Source organism: Desmodus rotundus, chromosome 7, assembly GCF_022682495.2.
Source record: "Desmodus rotundus isolate HL8 chromosome 7, HLdesRot8A.1, whole genome shotgun sequence".
In the NCBI taxonomy this organism is placed as follows: domain Eukaryota; kingdom Metazoa; phylum Chordata; class Mammalia; order Chiroptera; family Phyllostomidae; genus Desmodus; species Desmodus rotundus.
The window spans coordinates 12,805,690-12,818,851 of record NC_071393.1 but is presented as its reverse complement, the minus strand read 5'-3'; the positions used below and the strand labels follow the sequence as shown (position 1 = coordinate 12,818,851).

General features: G+C 51.5%; 1 pseudogene; it reads left to right on the top strand.

The window, feature by feature from the left end:
* The first annotated feature begins 3,271 nt into the window (after positions 1 to 3,271).
* Positions 3,272 to 3,740, top strand: LOC112310334 (actin-related protein 2/3 complex subunit 5-like protein pseudogene; annotated as a pseudogene).
* Positions 3,741 to 13,162: the final 9,422 nt, after the last annotated feature.

The following is a 13,162-nucleotide window of genomic DNA, read 5'->3' as shown; positions in this document are numbered from 1 at the left end:
TGAGGCCTAAGTGGAGAAGTTAAAACAGCTGCCTGCGCAATCGCTCCGCATCGTTTATTAGAAAGGCCTTCACTTCCTCCTTGAATTACTTCAGTTCCTTTGTAAGAAAACCCAACTAAGCACATCCATCACACCTGAGAGCAACTGATAAACGCACAGCAGTTAACACAGCGCCCACGCACAGGCGTGAATCCACCTCCACCAACACAACGGGATTCGGTCTCTACCAAAGGAGCGTATCGAATCAGTGGGGGAAAATGAGTCGTTAACAACTGGCGTAGGAATGAGAGGGAAAATAATAACCCGAGATCCTTATCTCTCTGTTTACACCAAAGTGAACTTCAGTTGGAACAAAGATTTTTTTTTTTTACGAGTTTAAAATGAGCCCCTGTACCTGTCGTATGAAGGCATGAGAGTGTTTTACTCATGGTCTCAGAGTGAGGAAGTCTACTGCGGGCACCACATAAAACCAAGGGGCCATAAAAGAAAAAAAAAGGATAAATTTGAACACATAAAAATTAAAGTTTTTGATGTGGAAAATATCTTAAAAGACCAAAGCAAAATGTGGGGGGGAAATGCTTTCAATAAGTCATGTGATATGGGGCTGGCTTTTAAAATACTTAAGTACTTAAATATTTAATATCAAAGACCAAATATCCATTCGAAAGATGGACGGGGATATGACCCATTAGGACCACAGAGAGCTACAAATGGCTCTTTCAATATACAAAATACTTGCTCAACTTCACTCCTAAGTACGTGTTGCCAATTAAAACAAAAAATGAGATCCCACAAGGACAAAGGGAATAACTCCGGGCCCAGAAGGCGTCCTCAGCGAGTTGTTCCAATTACTTTCGGAAGAAAAAAATACTAGTCTTACACAAACTCTCTCACTGAACAGAAAATAGAAAACATTGCTTAACTTTTTATTTATTTTTTAAAGATTTATTTACTTATTTTTAGGGGGAGGGAGAGAGGGAGACAACCATCCATCAGTTGCCTCTCCCAGGCGCTCCACCCTGGACCGAACCCGCAGCTCGGGCCTGCGCCCTAACTGGGAATCAGTGCTCAACCAACCGAGCCACACTGGTCGGGGCTTGTTGCCCAACTTTTTCAATGAGACCAGCAGAAACTTGAGAAGGAAACTTAACAAAGAAATTTCATAAAGGAATGGCAGAGGGTGATTTTATTTATGCACGGAGATGCAAAACTCCTAAATAAAATATAAGCAAGTCAAATGTGATATATAAAAAAGAGAATCCATCACCACCAGTTTGGGCTTATTCTGTGAATGCCAGACTGATCGAACATTTAAAAATCAGCCAATGTAATTCCCCATGTTAGCACACTAACAGAATAAAGAGGGGACATCATCGACCATCTCAGTACATGCAGAAAAGCATTTGAATTCTGTTATGTATCGATTTTAGGAAGAGTGAGAAAGGGACAGAGACAGAGGAGATTGATTTGTTGTTCCACTTACCGATGCATTCATTGGTTGATTCTTGTATGTGTCCTGACCGGGGATCGAACCTGAAACCTTGGCGCACTGGGACCATGCTCTAACCAAATGAGCTACCCAGCCAGGGCCCAGAAAAGTACTTGATAACATTTCCCAATTTTTACTTCCAGTCAAAATAGCAGTGTAGGCAGACACGGCTCACCTCTTTGCACAACCAAATCAAAATTACAACTAAAATATACATCATTCATCATTCAGAACCATCAGAAATCGAGCTGAATGGAAGTCTGGCACCTATGGCATTAATGAAACACATCCGTCCAAACTGGTAGGAGGGGCACAGACACGGAACTGGCTGGTCCCATACACACCTGTGGTCAATAAAAACGTGGGAGCGATATCTCAGGAGTGAGGAGTCCCAGACTCACATGAGGCCCCCCAGCCGAACATTCCAGTGCCAGGAAGATAAGTCCACACAACTTCTGGCTGCAAGAGCCAGCTGGGATTAAGTTGGTGGAAGAAACTGCTGGAGCCCCAAGCAGTTCCTCTTAAAGAACCCACACTTGGACTCACCTAGTCAGACTCACTCCCTCTGAGCTCCAGCACAAGGGTAGCAGCTTGAAAGGCACCAGTGGTACACAGGGAGGAACTGAAGTGTCTGGCATCAAGGAAAGCAGAGGCCATTGTTCCATTTCTAAAATCCTTTCCCCCATAGAGCCAGCAAGCTGGTGCCATATCCGACACTCCATCAACCTAGCTAACACTATTTGACCTGCCTGGGTGATCCCCAGAGACTCTGCCCCACCCAACTAACAGGACCACCCAAGCTGCTTTTCCGTATGAATGGCTGGTCTTGGCTCATGCTTCACAACTTCCTCAATCCTATCAAACAAGCAACAGCTGGCCTCAGTGAGCCCCAGTCCTGGCACTGGCAGCAGCCAGCTGAGATTCACAGCTTGGCTTTGCCTGGGAATCTCCAAGCCCAGCTCAAGTAGCAGCCATCTCAGATGGCTTTATAGCTCAGGCAGGGTAGCTCCAGGTAAAACGCAGATGGGGGCTGACCTTGGCCTGCACCACCCAGGAAACCCCAGGGCCAACTCACCCAGGAGCCAGCTTATAGACCATGTTGGAGCACCAGCACCCTGCCCCCTGCACAGCTGATCCTCCACGGAGGGCAGAGGTTGGTGGTCAGTGGTCACAGCCAGTTCTGGCAGCTGACTGGCCTGGGTAAATCCCTCCCATTGATCTGCCAACAGCAACCAAGGCTCAACTACAAGAGGAGGGTGTACTCAGCCCACACAAACGGCACACCTTGAGCACCCAGCTTGGGTGATAGGGGACACTGTGCCACTGGACCCTACAGGACACCTACTACATTAGGTCACACTACCAAAACACAGAGTAGAGTCAAAGCAGCTCTACCTAATACCCAGAAACAAACACAGGGAGGCTGCCAAAAAGAGGAGACAAACAGGGCCCAAATGAAAGCGCAGATCAAAGCTCCAGAGAAAGAGGTAAACGAAATGGAAATAAGCAATCTTTCAGATGCAGAATTCAACACACTGGTTACAAGGATGCTCAAGGAACCTAGTGAGGACCTCAGCAGCATACAAAAGATCCAGGCAGAAACGAAGGAGACAGGGTACTTCTAGTTCTGGTATGGGCTGGAAGTGGGCGGGTGGTGGTGGCTGCCCGAGGAGGAGGAGGAGGAGGAGGTAGTGCCTGGCGACCTCTTCCCACCCCCAAGCCGGTTGGGAGCAGAGTGGATCTGAGGTCAGGCTGAAGCTGAGTGGGCGCTGAGCCCCCACCATGGCCCCAAACGCTCTGTCCTCACGCTTCCGTCCGGTGGACATTGACGAGTTTGATGAGAACAAATTCATGGACGAGCGGGGGTGGCGGGGAGGGGAGCGGCAGCGGCAGGCGAGCCAGGCCCGGACCCAGCGAGGTGGACGGGTTCCTGCGGCAAGGGGACATGCTTCGGGTGTCTCAGGCAGCCTTCCGGAACTCTCCTGTCAACACCAGGAACCGAGCTGCGCAGGAGCGAGCCCAGGGCGTGGTGCTGAAAGTCTTCCCAAACTTTGGCAGCAGTGAAAGTGAGCGGGCTGCGCAATCGCGGGACAGAAGTGGCATTGACTTGCTAATGAAGGACATTCATAAAGGGTTTGAGAAGCGCTCAGAAAATAGCAGCGCAGTGCTACCCCGGTGGTGGCGTGAACAGGCATTAGCACTAGGAGGACTGGGCTCCCTCATCAGACTGCTTACAGCAAGAGAGACTTAAAAAAAAAAGACTCACCTTACCTCGAGGAGAACTTGGGATGCACAGGCCAGGGAAGAGGGACCGACAATGGACCTCCTTCCTAGGCACTCCCAACTATCTCAGGACATGCATCCACTGAAGTGTATTTTATTTTAAGGTGGAGGGAGAAATTGCCTTACTGTCTCCCAAATCCTTTGCAGGAGCTAATGATTTACACCTTTGTCCACGAATAATGAAGAACTGACATTGTGACTGTCTGCCAGAGTGGCGGGCCACCGTCGTCGCTCAGGTGTGTCTGTGGGCACTGCCTGTTTTCAAAGGGGGAGGGCTGACTTGGGCAGGTGCAGGTCCAAGGGCTGCCATGAGAGGGCGAGCTTGTGTATTTGAAGTGGAACACGCCCCCTCACCCACCCAGGGTTTGCACAGACAGCCCATCCTCCGGGAGAGGGCGGGCTCTCTTGGGTTGGTTGTAAAGTGCCTGCTGCATCAATAAAGCTCTTGGCTTATTAGTATTCAAAAAAGAAAAAAAAGAAATAAAGGTACACTAATTGAAATACAGGACAATTTACAGGGAAACAACGGCAGAGTGGATGAAGCCAAGAATCAAATCAATGATTTGGAACATAAGGAAGAAAAACAACCAATGAAAACAACAAGAAAAAAGAATCCAAAAAAAAGAGGATAGTGTGAGCAGCCTCTGGGACAACTTCAAGAGGTCCAACATTCGCATCCTAGGGGCGCCAAAAGGAGAAAAGAAAGAGCAAGAAGTTGGAAATCTATTTGAAAAAATAATGAAAGAAATCTTCTCTAATTTGGTGAAGGAAATAGACATGCAAGTCCAGGAAGTACAGAGAGTCCCAAACAAGAAAAGAAGTTAGTTTCCTACAGGGGAGTTCCCATAAGACCATCAGCTGATTTCTCAAAAGAACCTTTGCAGGTTAGAAGGGATCGACAAGAAATATTCAGTCATGAAAAGCAGGACCTACAGCCCAGATTGCTCTACCCAGCGAAGCTGTCACTTAGAATCAAAGTGCAGACAAAGAGCTTCCCAGACGAGAAAAAACTAAAGGAGTTCATCACCACCAAACCATTGTTACATGAAATGTTAAAAGGGACTTATTTAAGAAAAAGAAAATCAAAACTGTGAACAATAAGATGGCAAAAAATACAAATCTATCAATAATTGAATCTAAAAAGCAAACCAAGAGAACAAGAACAGAGACAGAATCATGGACACAGAGAGCATACAGATGGGAGGGGGGTGTGGGGGGAATGGGCGAAGAGGGGAGGGGATCAGGAAGTACAAACAGGCAGTTACAGAGGAGCCGTGGGGATGTAAAGGACAGTACAGGAAATGGAGAAGACAAAGAACTTGTACACATGACCGCTGGACATGAACAATGGTGAGGGGGTTGCCTGAGGGAGTGGGGGTGCTGGGTGGGGGGTGGCAAAGGGGGAAATCAAGCCAACTGTAATAGCATACTCAATAAAACATAACTTTAAAAAATCCCAACTTTCACTCGCGATAAAAACTCTCAGTGGAAGGCGACTGACGTGGGTGGTGAGCACATCATACGATGTACAGGTGATGTGTTACAGGATTTTATTAATCAATGTGGCTGATGGCACTGCCATCTTTTGGTTGTTGAGTTTGGCAAAGAAAGGATTCAGAGCCGAGAACTTGCGTGCTCTCCCTCCCGGGAGCACGCCCACGCCTTTCTTCCCTCTGGGCATGCATCTCCTAAACTCTAAGGGTCCCCATGAGACTCGCAACCAGGGGAGCAAGGGGCAGCAGCGGCTCCTCCCAGGCCAACCCCCGCACCCGCCTCCAGGGCCCCTTCTCTCTGAGCCAGGGCCCAGGGAGCCAAAGCCGCCCTGCCTAGACTCCCTCCTGCGGCCGCTGCTGTCCGGAGCCCTCCTGTGTTTCATTGTCCCCAACTTTGATAAATGGACTTTCACCGCACCTGCACTCAGGCTGTGAGACCTGCCTGCGTGAAGTCCAGAGCCCACACCCTACAGGCTGGCCTGAGGCAGACCGCTGCAGGCCCCGCCCCTGTCTCGTAACAATCACACCGTCCAACCAAAGGGTTGATCGTTACTGCATCCTGTAGTTTGATTTATGACAAAAAAAAGGATGGAAATGTGGACCAAAAGGGGGGTGTTCAATGGAAAGTGACCTTCCAGGGCGATCTGATCCTAATTCCTAGCTGGGCAGTTCAGGACGAGTAGTCGCGGCTCAGGGCATGTCAGTTCTTTGGGAAAAGGTTTGTCTTTGCCCTAAGCAAGCCCCGCCCACCGTTCCCGTGCCTCTAGGTTGAGGGATCTTTGAAATAAGCTGTAACCCTACTCGAGAGAGAAGGTAACCTTGTTAGCTATGTTATTATCTCAACCCTGCCTTGTTTTTCCCACCTTCATGTAATCTTCCTCACCCTCCTTACATTCTAAAGTATCAAAAGCTGCAAAAGTTACTTCTGCAGCATTGGAGATTTTGCTCCCTGGCATGTGTCGTCCGTTTGAGCTCAAATGACCTGTATAAAAATCCCCTGCAGGCTCTGGCCGGGTAGATCAGTTGGTGAGAGCGTCATCGTGATACACAAGTTTGCAGGTTTGATCCCTGGTCAGGGCACATACAAGAATCAACCAACGAATGCATCAATAGGTGGAACAATAAATTGATCTCTCTCTCTCTCTTTCTCTCTCTTCTCCCTACCCTCTGGCTCTCTAAAATCAATTTTTAAAAATTCTCAGAGCCAAAAACTCTAGCACAAGAGGAAGTTCGTTGAGCAAGCGAAACAAAAGTATATTGTAAAGGAAGAATCAAGTGAGCTGTTCAGAGAGCTGCCTTGGCCTCTTAGAAGTAAAGTCATAGAGGCAGAGGTGAGCCAGCTGGGCTGCGTGTGTTCAGGTGGGGGGTGGGGAGGGAAGGGCTCTCGCAGACAGGTTCAGGGGGTTACCCAGGACGAGCGGCCACAGCTCACCGCTCCCCTGGCTGCGAGTCTCACGGGGACCCCGAGAACTTAGGAGAGAGGAAGCAGAGATACGCGCTGAAGAACGAAGGGGCAGGTGTGCTCCAGAGAGAGTGCGTGCACTGGGTCCTTTGTCTTAGGGTTTTTAATTTTTTTCGAAAGGCAGGAATTTTAGGGGAGTTCTCAGGGGAGGATCTTAATAGAATACTGTATTTAGCTGTGTATAATGCACGTCCACGTTTTTGGCCCCAACTTTCAGGGGAAAAAAATCTTCCGTTTTAATTTTAGTTCAATTTTTAATTTATTCCTATTTAGATACTTGTTTTTTGTATTATAAAGGAATTTTAGCAGTTATTTTTGAACATATTATGGTCCAAGAAATTTTCTGTAACAAATAATTACAAAAGACAAGAACAGACACAAGGTACAAGAAAGTTTATGTGCTGGTAACAAGTTTACAATATTTATGCACCACAGAAGGCCACGAGCTCTCGGTCACTGTCAAGGTCAGAAGTATCATCTCCTGCCATTTCTGCATTACTGGTGTCTTCTGGAGGCTCACTGTCCTCATCCCAGTAAATTCATCATCCTCAGTTCCATCCATGGCATTGCTGACGCCCCGTTTTGTAAACGATTTCACAACCACTTCCTTCTTGACAGCGCTCCACGATCTTGGGATCCAGTCGTAAACCTGGGCGGTGGATGCGTCCTTGAGCGCCTGCAGGAGTTTTAAATCACTACCAGCTGGCTGCCCCTCCACGTCCACCCGTTCTTCATTAGGGCCCCACGGGGCTTGTTTACTGACCCGTCAAGAGGTTGCCCACCAGGTGCCCACAGCAAGTTAGGTTTCCAAGCCCCCTGCTCTGAGCATATAGGGTGGGAGTCATGGTCTCCACAGACTGGTTGGCCCTAGGGTAGGGGTCGTTGGTCCTTGCATCTGGTCCTGAGGGTAGCCATGGCGTCACTTCATCTGGTCTGGGGCTTTTCTGGGCCCAGAGCTGAAGCACCACTGAGACCTGGATGTCATCTCTAGTTTGACCAAAACTCTGTCTCCGTGGTCCCCACACCCGAGGCTTTGTTCCTAGGATTACTCGATGCTCATTAGAACCTCCTTGTCCCGAGGATGTGATGGTTAAGGGAGCGGCCATGCAAGGGAGAAGGGGGCAGCACAGTCAGCGTGTGCCGGGTGAGGCCAGTGTGCATCAGCCGTCTCAGTTTCCCCTTCCCACTTGCCAAGGACTTTCCTAGCTTCTTACTCTCCTGCCTCAATGTCACCCCAATAAACTCAATAAACTTGTAAAAAAATCTCAGTAATTAGAATGGAGAGAAACTTATTTATTCTGGTAAATTGTGGCCGCCAAACCATACAGCAAAGGCTGTACTTCGTGGTAAGACATAAAAGCCTTCCTTTTCGAGATGGGAGACCAGTTCCTCCTGAGGTAAGGTAAACATCACTACTAGCTTTTACGATTTCCTTCCAATAGAGTAAGGGAAGTCCTGCCAGCGCAGTAAGGTGAGAAAAATAAAAGGTTAAATATTGGAAAGGAGGACACGGAACCACCATTACTTGTAGATGCTCTGCAGATGAACTGCTAGAAACAGGTAAATCGAACAAGACCACTGAGGTCAAGGAAAATATGCAGCAATCAATGATATTTCTACATACTGGCCACAAATAGAAAATACCTTTTTGAACCAAAGTCACTTAGAATAGCAACAAAACAAAACACACACACAAAGATCAAAGCCCAGAAGTTAGTACAAGAACGCTTTGCCACACCGCTGCACTGAACGCTACAAAGTATAACAATGTTGAAAGAAGACCTACGTCAGTGGGTGGCTGCACTGTGTTCCAGGACTAGAAGGCATAGTACTGTGAGGACTCCAATTCTCCCCGTTTTCATCTATATATTCTGTGCAACCCAAATCCAAATCCTAACAAGTGGTTTTTTTTTTTGGTGGGAATTGGCAAGCTGACTCTAAAATTCACATGGAATGTCAAGACGCTGGACACTGGAGAGCGCTGGCTGTACAGGTCCATCCCTGTAAAGTACACAGTCCCGAATCTTCGGTGTGAGAGACCAGTGGGTAGCCTGGGGGGGTGGGGGGGGGCGTGCCTGACAGAGGAAGTGACGGGCGCAGGGGCGGGACTCGTGCTGCCCTCTCTCTCCACCAGTGTGCTGGCTAACCGGGCGCATTCACTGTGGACTCACCTGTGGAGCTGCGTCCTGAGGGGTGCGCTTCTGAGCATGCAGCTTATGCTGTATTTATTTTTATTTAAAAAAATTTTTTATAGCCAGAAGTTTGTGTTCTTTGATCAATAACCCCCCTATCCCGCCATCCCGCCCAGGCGCGAAGCCATCATTCTCTCTGTTTCTTTGAGTTCGGCAGTTTTTGATCCCACATTTAAATGAGATCAGAGAGTGATTGTCTTTCTCTGTGACGTACCACACTTAGCATAATGCCCTCGAGGTCCGTCCCTGTTTTTGCAGCTGCCAGATTTCCTTTCTTCTCACGGAGGAGAAAACCATATTCTAGTGTTTACATAAACCACATCTCCTCCATCCGTTTATCCATTGACAGACGCTCAGATTACCTCCATATTTTAATACCATGAATAATGCCGTAATAAACATGGGAATGCAGATATCTCTTCGAAGCCCTATTTTTATTTCCTTTGGATAAACACCCAGAAGTGGGATTGCTATACTATGTGGTAATTCTAAATTTAATTTTTTGAGAAGTCTCTATACTCTTTTCCACAGTGGCTGTACCAATTTACACTCTCACAACTTACACTAAAGAAAAGTTGAAGACATCGCATTTGTATCAGTACGGGTTCAATCTGAGAATAAGGACCCCAATCTAGGAGCTAGCTGCTGACCTTGTCTTTGATCTGACACTGGACCTTGGGGTCCGCATGGCAGGGAGTCAGGAGGGAAGGTGACGTAAACTGGAGGGAAGGATCCAGAGCTGGCTGCCGTCCTGAGCGTGGGCTGGAGCCCAGGACGATAGATAGGCTGGAGTCCATGTCTCTTCTCGTTGCCAAGAGCAACAAGCCTTCTTGCAGAAGCTGGAACCCTTCGTTGGACACCTGGCCCAGCAGTCTGGGAAGCTGAAGGTGGATGGGGGCGGTGGGGTGGGAGCAGGTGGAGCAGCTGCTGGCCTGGCCTCTGCCCCTGCGGACCAGCTGAGTCAGCAGACACGCCACAGTGAGCGTGAGCTTAAAAAAACTGTGCATTCACTTCCACCCTCTCAGTCTTGCGTAGCAATCTCTTGTGGCCCATCCTAACCCAAAACACACAGGGGAGAGAATGCAGGGGACATCCTGCAGCCGAGCTCAACTAACGCAAGCCCACACCAGTGGGTTTTCTACCTGGCGTAGAGCAAAACTTTTGAAGGCTCCTCACCCTGACGAGGGTGCAGGGCACCAGGCGCTCCTGTGGGTTGGCGGTGAGCGCCAGGTGGCACAGTTCTAGGAGGAAAGCGTGTGCACTCTTTCACCAGCTAATTCTTTGTTTGAGTTTCTCCTACGGGTAAACTTGAACTTCTTTTCAAAGCACAATAGTGTTTGAGGCAAAAAGCTGAGTGCAGCCTTGTCCACTGACTGGGCATTAAGTAAACTGTCTTGTTTCCACTTAGTTTTTAGTTTTAATGGTAGTGAAATATGCAAGCACAGAACAATTACCGCCTTAGCCATTGCTAGCTCGACACTCGACACTCGGCGGCAGTGAGCACGCTCGCACTGGGGTGCGACCAGCACCAGCCTCCGTCTCCAGAACTTTGTCATCTCCCCAAACTGACACCCTGTCCTCAGTAAACAGCAGCTTCTCACCCGCTTCTCCAAGCTCTTGGCAGCCCCTGCCCCGCTGTACGTGGGATCGCCCAGCCCTGGTCCTTTCTGACTGGCTTCTTTCACTCAGCATGATGGCGTCCAGGTCCGTCCATGTTGCAGAAATTCCTTCCCTTTTGAGGCTGAATGATATTCTGTCATGTGGATGGACCACACCCACGTTGTTTATCCATCTCCCATACGCTTGGTGTGCTGCGCTGACGCCCCCTCCTCGGCCAGCATTGGGCCACGGGCCCCGTGAGGACAAGGTGGGCCCAGGATGGGCCCTCGGCCATCCTGGGACTTCCAGAAGGAGCCAGACTGGCTGAGGAGGGTACCGCTCTCACTACGTCCTGTTGGTCAGCGCTCCCCACTGTGGTCACTCAAAAGGAGCCCCCAAAGGGAGGCTAGAGACAGGAGGAGGAGGGGCACTTCCCCCCTCTCAGGCCTGTGAGGGCGTCTGTGGTGGGGCTGGTGTTTCCGTGGCTCCGGCTGGGTCCCCACCGGCCTGCGATTCGTGCTGTGTGGGACCTGAGCCTGGCTGGGCAGCCCCCTCCTCCTCTGTCCCTCAGCCCTGGGGTGCTGCTGGGAGCCTGTGGCCGACCACCAGCTCCCTCTGATTTCCCAGCTCTACCATCACCTGCATTTCCAAGTCCCTGGACCACTGTCCCCAGACCCTGCCTGGTACAGGGGCGGCACTGGCCATTGGGTTTGTGTCACCATTCCCAGGGAGCGCCTGCACTGGGGAGCACCTCCCTGAGGTTCGGATCCCTGCCTTTGGTGTCTCTAGGGAGTCCAAGCCTGGTTCTGGGAACCCCCGCCCTCATACAGGCCCAAATAGAACCCATGACTCCTCGGGGCCCCTGGGGAAACCCTGCCAGGTGTTGGGGCTTCCCAGCCCGGCGGGCCCCTGGCACGGACAGCGCCTGGTGTCTGGGGCCAGGGCCACCGACAGAGCACCTCTCCTCCTGCCGGGGCGGCAAGAACAGCTCTAGGGCCTGCCTAAGAGGGACAGGTTTGGGACTCGGGACGCTAAGGGGAGCCAGGCTTTACTCAGCACAAAGCCTCAGTGCCATGGCCTGATGGAGGCGGGGCCTCGGCTGCCACCACTCCCCAGGCCCAGCTGCGCTTCTCTTCCTGAGCCTTTGCACCTGCAGTGCGGTCTCTGAGAATCCCACGGCCCTCCGTGGCCTGTCACGGGAGCTGTGAGACCTCCCTAACCTCTCGGCCCCTGTGTGTCTGCTCCCACGTGTCCAGACTGCCTTGACCGTGAAACCAACCTTTTACCCACTGACAAGTGCCCAGCGGGGACAGGCTCAGCCCGGGGCGGGGAATGGGGGGTGCACTGGGGCTCAGGTTGGTGGGGGGCCAGCCCTGCCTTACTTCATCTGGAAAGTACCTGCCCAGCAGCCAAGGGGCTGTCCCTCTGCCCCACCCTGTCCCGAGCGGGGTGCCAGAGCGGTGTGGAAGCGAGGTGTGGGCTCTGGAAGGGCGGGAAGCACCAGTCCTACCCACCTCTTTTAGTCTTCCGGGCACCCTCCCTGGGTGTCCCCCGAATCCTTCAGTTTATGCTCTGTTCCTTCACATGTGCCCCTCGTGTGCACTTGCCTACTTCCAGAAACCCTGCAGACTCGACCTGCCCCTGCCACCCAGCGGCCCACCTCTGCCCAGAACCTTCCACCAAAGGCAGGCCTGAGGGGCTGGGAGGTCTGGGCTCCGAGATCTGGCAGTGGGTGCCCGCTGCGACCTCTCTGAGACCTGAGTTCCTGAGACTGGGGGATGACTCATCTCCTCCAGCTGGGGAGATGCAGAGGTGGGCCTGCCTGAACCTGTGCTGTGGTTGTGACCACAGGCTTGCTGGTCTGGGACCTAGTGCGGCCAGCACCTCGGTTTGCTGCTCTGGCCCTCTGCTTCCCTCAGGTGGCCACTCTTGGTGCTGCAGGACACTGTGAAGAGGGCGTCTGCTCCTCACCTCCCGCCCAGGGCTCTTCATCCTGTAGGCTAGCTACTACCCCCTGGTGCCTGCCCTTCTTAGATTGAGGGGCCTGCCTGGTCCAGGGGGCACCACCCTGCCATCCCACCCCCTCAGTGCTTTCTGTCTGACACCTACAATGCAAATCCTACCCTGTCTAGGCCCTCCCACGACTCCCGCTCAACTCCCTCATTACAAAGGGGCACTTTGGGCTCCAATTGTCCCCAGGCCAGCTCCTAGACTGTTTCCAGGCCTGGCCCTGGAAGAGGGGCAGGGCCTCAGGGGGGCAGCAGTGGCATGGGGCCCATGTTTTGTACTTAGCCTCTGGACACTCCTGGGTGGGAACCCAGGACATGGGCCCCAGTCAGAAGCACGGGCATGCCACTGGCCACAGGGCAGAGCCTGGGCAGGGGGGGTGCCCAGGACCAGCCTTTTGCAGGATGAAGGGGCAGGCACTGGCTCCATTTCCTCTCCTGGGCACCCAGTGTGGCACCCCAGATGCCATGCCCTTCCTCCCGACCCCACAGAGTGGCCAGTGTCCTCAGACGGAGACGAGGACAAGGAGGCACCTGTCCCAGGTGGTGTGGCGGCGGACGAAGGACCCAGATCCAGGTTGCCTGGGCCCCACCGGGCAACTGCAGGTGGCCCAGAGGAACAGCACCAGGACATGGGA